The sequence below is a fragment of the Ailuropoda melanoleuca genome, chromosome 14, assembly GCF_002007445.2.
Source record: "Ailuropoda melanoleuca isolate Jingjing chromosome 14, ASM200744v2, whole genome shotgun sequence".
In the NCBI taxonomy this organism is placed as follows: Eukaryota; Metazoa; Chordata; class Mammalia; order Carnivora; family Ursidae; genus Ailuropoda; species Ailuropoda melanoleuca.
The window spans coordinates 29,593,437-29,606,460 of record NC_048231.1 but is presented as its reverse complement, the minus strand read 5'-3'; the positions used below and the strand labels follow the sequence as shown (position 1 = coordinate 29,606,460).

The window sequence follows — 13,024 nt, the reverse complement described above, 5'->3', positions numbered from 1 at the left end:
ATATAATTATTATTATTATTCCATAGGTGGAATATTCACAATATTATTAGTCACAATATTCTGTAATAGGTCCACTGATGGATGAATGGATAAACCAGATATGGTACACACATATACTGGAATATTCCAAAAAGGAAGGACATTCTGACACGTGCTACCTGAATGAACCTTGATGACGTTACACTTGTGAAGTAAGCCAGACACAAATACCGTATGATTCCACTTATCTGAGCTACCTGAGATAGTAAATCAATAAAGACAAGAGTAGAATGGTGGTTACTAGGGCTAGAGGAGGGGGGGAATGGGGAATTATTGTTTAATGAGGACAGAGGTTCAGTTTGGGATTCTGAAACAGTTCCTGAGTTGGATGGTGCTGATGGTTGTATATTGAGTGAATGTACTTAATGCCACTGAAATGTATACCTCAAAATGGTTAAGACGGCAAATTTGAAGTTATGAATATTTTACCACATTTTTTAAAAAGATTGGGTGAGGGGCACCTGGGTACCCAGTTGGTTGGGCATCTGGCTCTTGGTTTTGGCTTGGGTTGTGGTCTTGGGGTCGTGGGATCAAGCCCCACATCGGGCTCCACTCAGCACGGAGTCTGCTTGAGATTCTCTCTCTCCCTCTCCCTCTGCCCCTCCCCTGCTCGCATTCTCTCTCTCTTTCTCTCATGTAAATAAATAAATAAATAAAATCTTTTTTAAAAAGACTGTGTGACATTAGAGCAGGAATAAACAAACATATCAGTAGAGCAGAACAGAGTAACACGACTCAAAATGTAGTCTGTACATTGCTTGTCATCTCCCCCAAACTGTTTGTCATGGGCCCACAATAATACAGACATGAAACCTTTGGAAACTTGGATAGCAACAGACAGAGTAAGTTTAAGTTCGTTGAATCTAATAATAAAAACTTGGGACCTTTATTTTGTGTATCTTTTTAAATTTCATTTTTCTAGTAATTGATTTTTATTATATTTATAAAACTATTGATCTGGAATGGATTATGGGAAAAACTGGCACTCAACACAGAAAGTTTGGGAGCCCGGAGGAAAACAAACAACCACTCACACATGGAAAGTTGATTTCTGATGGAGAGGACATTGCAAATAAGTGGTGAAGAAAGTAAAACTGGGAGCCGACCATCTTAGAGCAATCACAAAAATCAAATCCAGGTAGATTAAATACTTAAAACACGAAAGATTTAACACTTTAAATATGAAAGACAAAATAAGAAATTCTTAGAAGATAATATTGGGAAATATCTTAATGCAAAGGCAATCCCAAACTATGGGTAGATCTCTGAACGTACAGACTGATATCAGATTAAAATCCTATAAACCCATAGAGAGCTCTTATGAATCAATAAAAAAAATACCAACAGCCCTTTTGAAAATAGGCAAAAGACATAAACAGGCATTTCACAGCGGAGGAAAAGCAGATGGTTCATAAACATGGAAAAAATCTCCACATCAATGGTAAGCAAATACATGTTATTTACAACCACAAGGACCCACAGACCACACCCATGCAACTAACAAAAATTAGAGTTGACAAGAATGAGATCCACCAAAACACTATCATTGACTGCTAGGAGAAGCATAGATTATTACAATCTTTTTGGGGGGAAATTAGCTTCATCCAGGAGACTGAGGGGGTGAGCGCCCTTCCAACAGGCAATTCCACGCATAGGTATACACTCGAAAGAGTAGAAGAGATACATGCCGTGTGGGATACTCCCATAGTGGACTAGTATGCAGCAATAAAAATGAACCACAGTGACTTGCGTCAACATAAATGAATCTCAAACATGTAACGTTGGATGAAAGAAGTCACAGAAGAATATATATTGTATTCTTAAATATAGCATTAAAATAGGCATCCATGCTCTGCAAGACCAAGTAATATACTGCTTAGGGATTTAAGCTGTGTGTGTGTGTGTGTGTGTGCGCGCGCGCGTGCATGCGTGTGTGTGGTACAACTATAAAGAAAAGCATGGCTTATGAATTCTGTATAGGTGCTCTCTGATAGAGTGAGGAGTGTTGACTGGGGAAGGGCATTCAGAGGCTTCTAAGAAACTCACACTGTTCTATTTCTTTCCTTGGGAAGTGGGGATGCAGGTGTTTTTTTACTATTCTTTAAGCTGAACATATGGCTTATAAGTATGCATGATACACTCCACAATTTAAAAAAACATAAAGGATAAAAAGCCTCTCCATGATGGTTAAGGATGCAGGAGAAAGGTCAAATCCCCTGAAGGTGCAGGCAAAGGCTGGGCAGGCTGTCATACTCTGGACCAACAGGAAAATGCAGACCAAGAACCTGCTCAGAGGCCTAACTTGTGAACATTTATTTTCGCCTCTCAAGCATTTTTTCCTTTCAGAAACTGCCATTCCCCGCAACCCAGAGGGTCTGTCTGGTGGGCATGGGACTCAGGACAGTTAATCAGGGTACCTCCTCTTGTCTGGCCTCAGTGGTTAATACAGGGATGAACAGAGGTCCCAAGCCAGCCCAGTCAGAGCTGTCCATGTCCTTCTGCTGGAACAATCAAGAAAGGGGTAATCTTGCTCTATGCAAATTCATGGGAGGCCTAGAGCTCCATGAAATCAGCCTGGAAATGAAGGCAGCAGAGAGAAAAGCAGAAACGAGGACTAGGGAGTCACAGAGGGGCAGCGAGAAGGGTAAGAGACAGACAAAGTCCTCGTCCTGTCCTTTGAGTGTCTTGATCCAGCTATTCCTGATTCCCATTATGTAGATAGTTGCAGATCCAGTTGCAATAAAAAATGTGCTGTGTAGCATAGAATTTTCTACCAGGAGCAGGGCTTTGCAGGTGACAAGCCCTAATAGGTGGCATTGGCTGTGTTGGGGTGGGGAGTGGGGTAGTGTGGAGCTCCCCCTCTCTGACCAGGAAGTGAGCAATATCTGTTAAGTGGAGCAAAACTGATAAATTCTCTCTTGTTGAGTCTGGGGATTCAAACTACATGCCCAGTGAGTTTGGAAATTCAAAGAACTTGTAAAAAAAAAAAAAAGCCAGGTTATGGGTATGCGATGGCTACTTCTTCAGTCTTTTTTCTTTTTAAAGATTTTATCTATTTGAGAGACAAAAAGCGCACAAGCCAGGGGGAGGGCAGAGAAGCGCACTCTCCACTGAGCAGGGAGCACAATGCGGGACTCGATCCCAGGACCCTGGAATCATGACCAGAGCTGAAGGCAGATGCTTCACTGACTGAGCCACCCAGGCACCCTTCTTCAGTTTTTAGTAAGGTACTGTAACAAAAAGACACACTCGAATCTCAACAGGCCTTTCTGAAAGCAGGGAATTGGGAAAACAGAGCCACGAGATCGAATTGGGAAAACAGAGCTACGAGATCCTCCTTCTGCCTATGGCCAGTAATTCAACTGAGCTGAGAGCCAGAATATCATCTTTCAGGATTGCAAAAGTCAAATCCCTGCCTGGGGCCAAGTTTATTGGCAGCACAGTCTGGAAGAAGGAAAACACAGTGGGAGATAAGAGAGAAAGCCTAAGAGGGCTTCTTCCCCTCCAGCAGCTCTTGCTGGGCCCTCCCAGACTGGCCAAAGTGGCTATTCCCCCCACTGTAGACCCCCATCCGTTGGGAAAGAGCCTGAGGGCAAGTGGCCCAATTATCCCTGCCTCTCTCCCACCACCCAGTGTGTTCAGCACAGAGGCCAAATGGCTGTAAGTCTAAATGAAAGCCAGGGGAGGGCAGAGCACAGAGCTGATGTGAGCAGACAGACACGGTGAGGACAGGGTCCAGATTCCAGAGCATGACTTGACTGGGCTCCAGCTCCGGTTGCCAGCTCACGGAGTTATCAGAAAACTAACTGCCCAGCAACTGTCTCAAAGTTTAGAGAGTCCTACTGCCAGAGACACTCCAGTCTAGCAAACCACAGCACGAGATTGCTCAACTGCTGGGGCCAGGACCAGACCTCTGTACTTAGATCCTCATAAAGGGGCCTGTGCGAGTATACAGTGTCCAGAAGGCACATTCTCTCTGATGCTACTCGTGGACGGTAATGAGCAAGGGAGCGTCTTCCAGAGAGCAGAACCCCAGGCACCCCTGGATGACGGAGGAACTGCTATCTTCCAGAAGATATGAAGTGGCTTCTTGCCAATCATCTTCTACAGCATGTTGGCTGAGTGACCGCCACACGCTGTTTCCCTTATTGCCTTTATTCAATGCCAAGTGGTTTTTCTTCCAAGTGTCTTATTTTTTTTCCTCCACCATTAAATGCTGGGGTGTTGAACTTGATCAGTTAGCCGTCAGCTGACAGATTCTTAAGAGTAACATCCAGACCCGACCAAGAAGAATGTGCAGCCGCCAGCTTTCCTTACATGTGGGCAGCCTGTACCGTGCTGGGGTGGTGCATTTCTGAAATTGTTTATATGGGAGGCAGTCAAGGGGGACAGTGCAGTGTCTATCTACTACTTTCTGTCTGCCCTGTAATTAGTTTCATTATGCCCCCCTCCCCCCAAAAATATACGTCTAAGTCCTAACTCCCAGCACCTGTGACTTATTCAGGAAAAGGGTCTTTGCAGATGTAATTAAGTGAAGGATCCGAAGATGAGATCATTACGGATTAATCAAGTGGATCCTGAATTCAATGACGAGTGTCTTTATAGGAGGATGAGACACAGAACAAGGGAAACACAGAAGGAGCGGCATCAGGATGGTGGAGGCAGAGACCAGATGAAACAGCTGTAAACCAAGCAACACCAAGGACTGCCTGGGGCCAAAGAAGCTGGATGAGGCAAGGAAGGATTATTCCCTTGAGTCTTTGCAGGGAATGTGGCTCTGCCAACACCTAGCTTTCAAACATCTGCCCTCCAGAACTGTGAAAGAATACATTTCTGTTGTTTTTAGCCACCAAATCATGGTAATTTATTGTGGCAGCCCTGGGAAACTAATACGTACCCAGACATTCTGTCAATCACCCTCTCAGACCCAGGTGACCCATCAATACACCCTGTCCCCCGAGATCGCATTGATTGGTTTGGGGATGGTCACTGCAATGGACTATTTATCTGTCCCCAGAATTCATATATTGGAACCCTCACCCCCAGTGTGCTGGCATTAGGAGATGGGCCTCTGGGAGGGGATTACGTGATGGGGGTGGAAACCTCATGAATGGGATTAGTGCTTTTACAGAAGAGACCCCACAAAGCTCCCTTTCCCCTTCTGCCTCGTGAGGTCTTAGTGAGAAGATGGCCATCTGTCAGCCAGGAAGTGGGCTCTACGCAGACACCAAATCTGCCCACACCTTGATCTTGAACTTCCCAGCCTCCAGAACTGTGAGAAGTAAATGTGTGTTGTTTAAGCCCCCCGTTTGTGGACTTTTTGTTTTAGCAGCCCAAACAGACTCAGATAGATAGAATAGGCAATCAGAATTACCTTTTGAATTTGGATAGCTGTTGGGAAAGAAGAGTTTCTTGCCCTGAAATCGCTAGATGCAAGGACAATTTCTGTCCCTCCATAGAGACGGCTGGCCTGAGAAGGGAACTCGCTGAGAAAGAAGCAGAGCCAAGGGGTATGAAGGGAGAGGTATGGTTTAATGATGCTATCCCTGACCCTACAAACAAGCATAGCTAAATACAGATCTCCCTCTGGGATTTTCAGCCAGTAAATTCATCTTTCTTGTATAAGTCGTAAGTTGGGACTGTCACTTGTAAACCCTGGGTCCTGATCGGCATATTCTGAGAGGTATCTGATCCCAGCTGATCTCCTCAGCCATGGGGAGCACAGGAGAAGTAGAGATCTCCTCTGGTGGCCTGGATGAGGCTCCTGGCATCTCTGGCTCTCCTGGTCTGGGCCATTGGACCAGTCCCGGTCCACACAGCTGGACAGCCAGCCAGTGTCTTATCTGAAATTCTGAGGTGATTACCACAGACAGAACCCCAGCCAGTCCAGAGAACAGATTTGGCAGCAAGTGAAGTTCACGTACAGAGGTGAAATCCCATCATAATGAACAACGAAAACTTCTGTAAAACATGAACATTTGCTTCTATTGAACCACAGAATCCGAGCGAGAGGCCAACAACAGCTCTGGAGCACAAGGCTTCCTTCCCCCGGCCCGGACGGCATCACCTTCCACCAAGGCTTACTCCAAGCCTTCCATGCTCCCGGCTGAGGAAAGTCACTGTTCACAGAATGTCCAATCCACCACGAATTTACAAGCAGCTACCCCCACAGAGACCCCATTTGCTACCTGAAGCCTTAAATCCCACTGAACTGTCAACCCCCCAGGCCAAAAGCCATAATTGAATGAATTCAGAAACCCCAGAGAATAAAGAACCCCAGGGCAAATGCAAAAATACCACGTATTCTGACAGCTCAGAGGAAAGACTCAGTGGGAAGGGGGGACAGTCGTGCTTCTTCCTTATGCTTAGCTCCTTGGGGGTGAATTTGCAAAGACTAACTGCTCTGCCCTCAGCTGACTGGCTGTGCAGCTTCTAAATGTCTGATTGTCAAGGCCAAACCATGCCTTCATTAAAAAAAACCGGATACACCCTGAAGAGTTTTACAATGGACCTTAACCCGATGCCTCAGGACTCCTGAGCGAGAGTTAGAAGTTTCTGAAAAAATAGTCTATTCCTTTACCATTTGTAGAGCATCTTCTGTGTGCCAGGCAACATGCTTCCGTGCTTCAGCCCCGGAGCTGTTGATGGGGAAGCTGATGAGTGAAATTGTGAGAGCAGTGCCAGGCAGTCGTGGTCTGTGAGATGCTGCCTGAGCTGAGTTTTGACAGACAACTGGAAATTAGCCCCAAGAGGAAGGTGGAAGAAGGCCCTGCTGGCGAAGACATGTCCCAAGGCATGAACCTGCAGCCCCCTGAGTGGCGGGCACACTTGGAGTCAAGATGGAGAGGGGCTGGAATGGTAGGCAAGGAATTAGTCAGGAAGGGTCATGTGATTAACTGAAGGTACGTGAACTTTATCGGAGATCTTTGGGAGCATTGAAGAGCAGGAGGATGCCCTGAGCCAATGGCAGTAGAGGGCTGACCACGGCAGGACCCCAGTGAGGGACAAAAGTAGAAGCAGTCCCTCGAGGGTCCTTTGCCACAGGTGGGCGAGAAGCAATAAAGGCTTTCCCCAATGGTAAGGGAATGAGGGGAAAAGGGGGGTTACAGGAGTTGGAGGATTCACTGGAATATGATAGCTGATCGAAAGCAAAAGGTGCAATGAGAAGTAGGATCCAAGATAATGACTAGATTTCTTTGCTCTGGCATAGGAAGATGGGGTCATGGTACCATTCCTAAAATAAGGACATAAGAAGATGGATAAGTCTTGGAAGAGCCTGATGAGGAGTCTGGCTTTAGAATGCGAAGAGGGAGGAGCCTGGGGACTGCCACAGCAGCTGTCCATGAGAAACTGGACATTCAGGACCAGATGTCAGGAGGGAGAGCAGGGAGCACACCAAGGACGGCAAGGGAGAGGGTGAGAAGAGCAGTGGGTGAGACACAGAGGCCCAGGGGACATTCAGGGAATGAGTGGAACAGGAGGTCTCCATAGGAAAACCATGAGGAGAGGGAAAACAATGTCCAGCAAAGTAAGGTGGAAACCTAGAGAGCAGAGGCACCTGGAGAGAGAGGCTCAAAATGTGGGGGTGTGCAATAGTACCAACGTTCTAGAAAGATGGAGTCACCTCAGGGAAGAAAAACACTACCTGGATCTGGAGAATGGCTGTCTTTCATGACATCAGTCTGGGCATTTGATCATGGGAACATACACCAGATCACAATGGGTGATGGAGGACTGAATGTGCAGGCGGGCAGTGTCGACAGCCAGTGTAGACAATTCTTTCAAGAACCTTGGCTGTGAAGGTGCAGAGAGAGGGAAACTGAAGGGAGAAGTTAGACAGAAATATGGGTTTAAGGACAGAGTACTGTTCAGACAGGGGAGACTGCTGAGAATGTCAGTAGACAAGAGGCTGACAACGTGAGCAAGAGAACACGGTGACTGGAGGGGGCTTCCGGGGGGGTGGGAGGGTCCCTGTACACGATCAGCCATGGGCAGGAGCACACCCCTTCCCTGGCACGGGAGGAGTGGAAAAGCAGAGTAGGAGACACACTGGGAGACTACTAGGGAGGACCTGGAGAACTTATTGGGCCCTCAATTTTGTTCAGTTTTATCAGTGGACAGGACAGATCCTCGTCATGATAATGACAGACAATGAAATGGAGGTTCAAACACAGGTTGATGGAAGAGGAACAGTCAGGAGGGGAACCAATTATAAAACAGGACAGGGGAAGGTCTAGGGACACTTGGAAGGGTTTCCCAGCAGCCTTGGGAACCCAGGACTCTAATGGTCCAGATGATGTGATGGACAATTCCTCCTACAGCAGTCAGAGCCCCAGGAAGGAGCAGCGCGGTTCAGCTGGATGGGTGCACACAGAAGGATAAGTGGGCAAGAGGGATGAGAGAGAGATGTGGGTTAGAGTGAAAACCCAGCCCCCACAGTCAAGTGAAGCCCCGCCCTGAGTTAATAGCAGTCACTGGTTCAGGTGTTTAGCACAAGGGGCCAGGTCACTTCTGTGTATAGGCTAGTGTCCCTCTTCAACAAAGACAGTGTCTGGAGGCAGATAAACCAAAAATGGAAAGAGCAGGAGTTTTAGAATCAGGCAGATATGGGGTTAAAACCATCCCTACCATTTCCTTCTCTGAGCTCACATTTTTGGTCCACAAAATATGAAAAATACATGCTTTGCAGAACGTGCAAGGTTTAAATGAGATGGTTAATGCAGAGTACCCCTGCTAGGCTGTAAAGTCCACCAGGTGCCTGTTTTGTTACTTAGGGCTCTGACTTCTGCCTTGAGCGGGTGTTTGGCACATGGTAGGTCCTCAACAAACACCAATTTCCCTCTTCATCTATTAGGCAATATACATCAAAGTACCTTCTCTGTCCCTGGAGTAAGCTCCCCCTAGACCATTGGTATTCCCTTTTTTGGCCCATCCAATCTCAGTTTCTTGCAACGATAAGAATGGAATGTCGATCTACACTCGCTTTCATTAAGCCAGGTTGTTATTTAACTTAGTGCTTTCAGAAATGTAGACACCATGGAGGTTGAACTCGAAGGCCACAGAGCTGTGGGACCACACGGCCGCCCAACCACCCACCAAACATGTGGCTTGATTTCTTTATTACAACCCCGTGGGCTCCTAGGTAATCTTTGATGAGGTGGGGGGAAGGTTGCCTCTTCAACACATGCAAGGATGGACTCCAGGAGAATGAAAGGAGCAGGGACCTCTCCTTCATCAGCCACCAGGACTCAAGATCACAAGGAATAGTGACTCTCTGGAGACTCTGGAGTATGGAATTTACATTGCAGGTTGGGGAATTTGTCAAAAGACCAGAAGAGAACCAACAAATAAACAGAGGAATGCCACCCTTGCTAGGAGGTTTGGGCGGTAAGGGGACAGGCTGTCCAACCTCACGGACAGTCGGTCTGGCAAGCCGGCAGGAGATAACCAGAGGTGTTTATCTGAAACATGGAGCCAAGAGCTGTCCCTGGATTTTGCTAAAGAAGAAATCCAGGAGTATATCAGGCATCCATCAGGAAGTAGAGCTCAGGTCGGCCGAGAAACTGGCAGCCTGAGGGGGCACTGGTGCCCCCTAGTCCAAAGTGCCCATCTGGGACAGGTATGGCCCCATGACCAGGACCGGTCCCCAGTTTCCGCCCTCCCTTTCTTCCTTTTAGTAAGAGGACTCCTCCTATGTGTTAGCTGGGCATACTTAGTTGGCCCAGCTAAGACTACATTTCCCAGACTCACCTGCAGCCAAGTGTGCCGGTTCCGGTCAATGAGCGATCTGAGCGGAAGGGCCTGAACAACTTCCGAGGTGTGTCATCCAGAAGGGGGCTGTTTGCCTGCAGGCAGGAGCAGAGGGTGGAGGTGGTCGAGCAGCTACAACCAGGCAGAAGAGGGGGACACCTTACACCCCTAGGGAGTGGGAAGGAACACAGTTCAGGGAGGCTGGGTTCCTGAAGGACCCTGTGGAGCAGAGTTGTTTACATCCTGGCCAGCAGGTGTAAGAGAAATACACTTTCATCCTTCTGGAGCCAATGTATTTTGGGGGTTTTGTTACAACTTAGCCTGTGCCCTAAGGCATACAGAGTATTTCCCACAGGTGCAGATAACTAATAGTTTGAGTACTGATAGTGATATTTATTAAAAACTTACAGTGTACCAGGCACTGTTATAGACACTCTGCATATGTTATCTCACTTAATCCACACAACGCTCCCTCGATAAGGGCTGTTATCGCCATTTTACAGAAGGAAGCATTGGGAGGTTTGGTACTTTGTCTGAAGATGCACGGCTACTGAGGGACCTAACCAGTGGTCCAACCAGTACTCTAGATGGAGATCCTACCCTTAGTCACTATGCTTTTCAGAGCAGAACGTTTTACAGTTCCATGCAGGGTAAAGGACACAGTTACTCTGACTAACTTTTCTTCAAAATGACTGCAGGACCAAGGCAAGTCATTTGGTTTCTCTGCTGTTGGTTTTCTCCAAGAGAGCACAGGAAGGGGACCCAAACTATCGATCTCACGGAACTGCTGGAAGGAGAAAATGAATTCACGTATATTTAAGAAATGCTTTCAAAGCTATCCAGTGTGGCATACGTGAAATATCGCCTTAAAGCAGGCTGGGAAATACTTAAAACCAAAATAAGAAAATGCACTCTGTTTTTTTTAATGCAAATGTCATCTAGCAATTGGCAGATCGCCTGGAAAGGCTGTGGAATCTGTTAAGGAGAAGGGAATGTCTGGATTTGTGCATCTGTCACCCTCAACTGAAAAGGGGAAAGATAAATTGAAATTCATTGAAAGAGAGGACACCTGTGTCCCTGGTGTGTGTGTGTGTGTGTGTGTGTATGTGTGTGCACACAGGCTCACGCACAAACACCCAATAGAAGGCTCCATAGAAGAGAATCATTATTATCAAGACCAGGAGTAGCAGCAATTTGCAATGCCTGTGAGAACCAGGCAGGTACAGAGGTTGGGGGGTGCGGTGGGGCATGCGAAATGCTTGCATGTAAGTAGGGACCGCTGTGTAAGCCTGGTATCCAGGACTTTCAGAGTCATACATGAAATCTCCCCATTTTCCAAGCATGCTCAAATTAATAAATAAATTAAACATTTCAGGGGCCAGCAATTGATCTCTGGGATCTAGCCCTGCAGCCAAATGTCATATCTGGCTCTTTCTGATGCCTCATCGTCATGATGGACAAGCCACGGTTCAGCATTCTCTCCACTAACCCCACCCTGCCCTGCCCTTCACCCCAGGCCATCTTCTTCTTCCTTCCTCCTCATCCTCACTCCACCTGCTGGTAAAGCCAGCTTTCTCTTTGCTCCCTACTCTCAGACCTCCCCTTCCCTTCCTTTTAGCATGTACCCAGTGCTCTTGAAGACACAAAGTAGCTCCCCTCCTCTGCGTGCCAATCAATGCCAACCTTCTCCTTTCTGCCAACATGATCTCAGCCTGCTACCCGCCCCCAATGCGTGATAATTTTTGCACAGTCTCAGGAAGTAAGGCGGATTATAGTTAGCTCTCAATTGTCCGTAGTGGAGGAGGGGGGCAGGGAGGCACAGATAACATGAGAGAAGGGACACCCCAAAGTCACAAGGCTTTGCCTTTAGTGTTCGGTGGCGCACGGGTCAGAAGCATGCCACTGCAACCCCCTGTGCCAAGTTGGTCGTGGCCCCCCAGTGGAGACAGAGACGAGCCGACTCAAGGCCCGGAGAGAGCCTGGCAGAGCATTCGCAGAGCTCTGCCTCCAGCCAAGGTGGAGGTGTTGATCTGGCTGCTGCCTCCCCTCCACCTTTCCCTCCTCAAAGGTCCCTGCCGATGTCCCACAGGTGCCCAGGAAACTCTGCAGGCCGACTGCCTCGTGCCAGCCACAGCCCCCTCGGTCACCCCCGTTGTGGCCATTAGCTTCACTGCCTCGTGACAGGCAGGCTTGTGGCCCCCAGCCCGACAGTTACATCGACAGGTTTCAGTTTTACTTTCTCTGCTTTCACATGACCTTGGCATTCTCGGGGCCGTGGCCTGGACCTCAAGGCCCGGGCAGGCGCGGGGACAGAGTGGAGACATGCCACCCACACCTGAGGTGTTGTCGGGTGGCACCTCTTGGGGAGCTGAGCCCTGACTTTCAGAGGCCCCCCGTGGAGAAAGAATTTCAGGGAACAGCCCGTGCGCGGCCCACAGCTGCTCTGCTGCCGGTGGGGATGTGTGTGATGTCCTGGGGCACGGGAGGGGCTGAGCCGGGTCCTGTGCCCTCCTGACTTACTGTTGGTTTGGGACGTCTGGACTAGGGCTACAAACAGTTCCTCTCTTTGTTTCCACGGTCTCGTAGAATGTGTGCTTCCCCCAAAAAGGCATAAAGGTCCTCTTTCTTCGGCTCGCCCGCGCCACCGCCACTGGGGCTGTTCACAGGGCTCAGGTCTGCAAGCCCAGGCCAGCCCCAGCGCTGACTGTGGCAGCCTGCAGCCCGTGCTCACGTGGCCCACGTGCAATGGCGGGGTGGCCTCCTGTGGCCTTCTGGGAAGGCTGCCAGCTCCCATTCTTAAAGCTGCAGAGCCTCCGGTGGCTGGGTGCCCGGTCGTTCCTGCAAGAGTTAGCCTGCCTTCCCTGGCACGCATAATGCAAAAGGCTTGGGGAAACTTTGAAAAATCCTGATGCCTGAGTGGCAGCCCCAGAAATGCTGATGTAATTCATCCAGGAGTAGAGCCGGGACACCATCCAGGAGATTCTAACACACAAGGAGTCCTGGGAATCACCTTAGCGCTTCTCAGACCTCAGTGAGCTCAGGAACCACTTGGGGATCCTGTTAAAAGGCAGATTCTGATCCGGAAGGTCTAGGGCCGAGGTTCTGCATTTCCAACAAGCGCCCAGGAGAGGCAATTGCTTCTGCCCCACAGACCACACGGAATAGCAGAGATGATGGTTGTATCCGCACCCTGCCACCCCCACTTGGAGGCCATGGTAAGTTCCTCCGTGCACCT

General features: G+C 48.5%; 1 protein-coding gene across 9 annotated transcripts in view; it reads right to left on the bottom strand.

Annotated features, from left to right (window-relative positions):
- The window catches only part of DGLUCY (D-glutamate cyclase), a 76,485-nt gene extending 63,966 nt beyond the window's left edge, over nucleotides 1–12,519 (bottom strand). For 8 of the 9 annotated variants that reach the window (XR_004620073.1, XR_004620076.1, XR_004620072.1 and 5 more), the window contains exons 1-2: nucleotides 12,310–12,519; nucleotides 9,790–9,884 (exon numbers count right to left, since the gene is read on the bottom strand). The gene's annotated coding sequence lies outside the window, so the exon portion shown is untranslated. Of the gene's footprint in view, nucleotides 1–9,789; nucleotides 9,958–12,309 lie in introns of all 9 variants that reach the window. The other variant, XR_004620078.1, reaches the window with a different exon arrangement.
- Nucleotides 12,520–13,024: the final 505 nt, after the last annotated feature.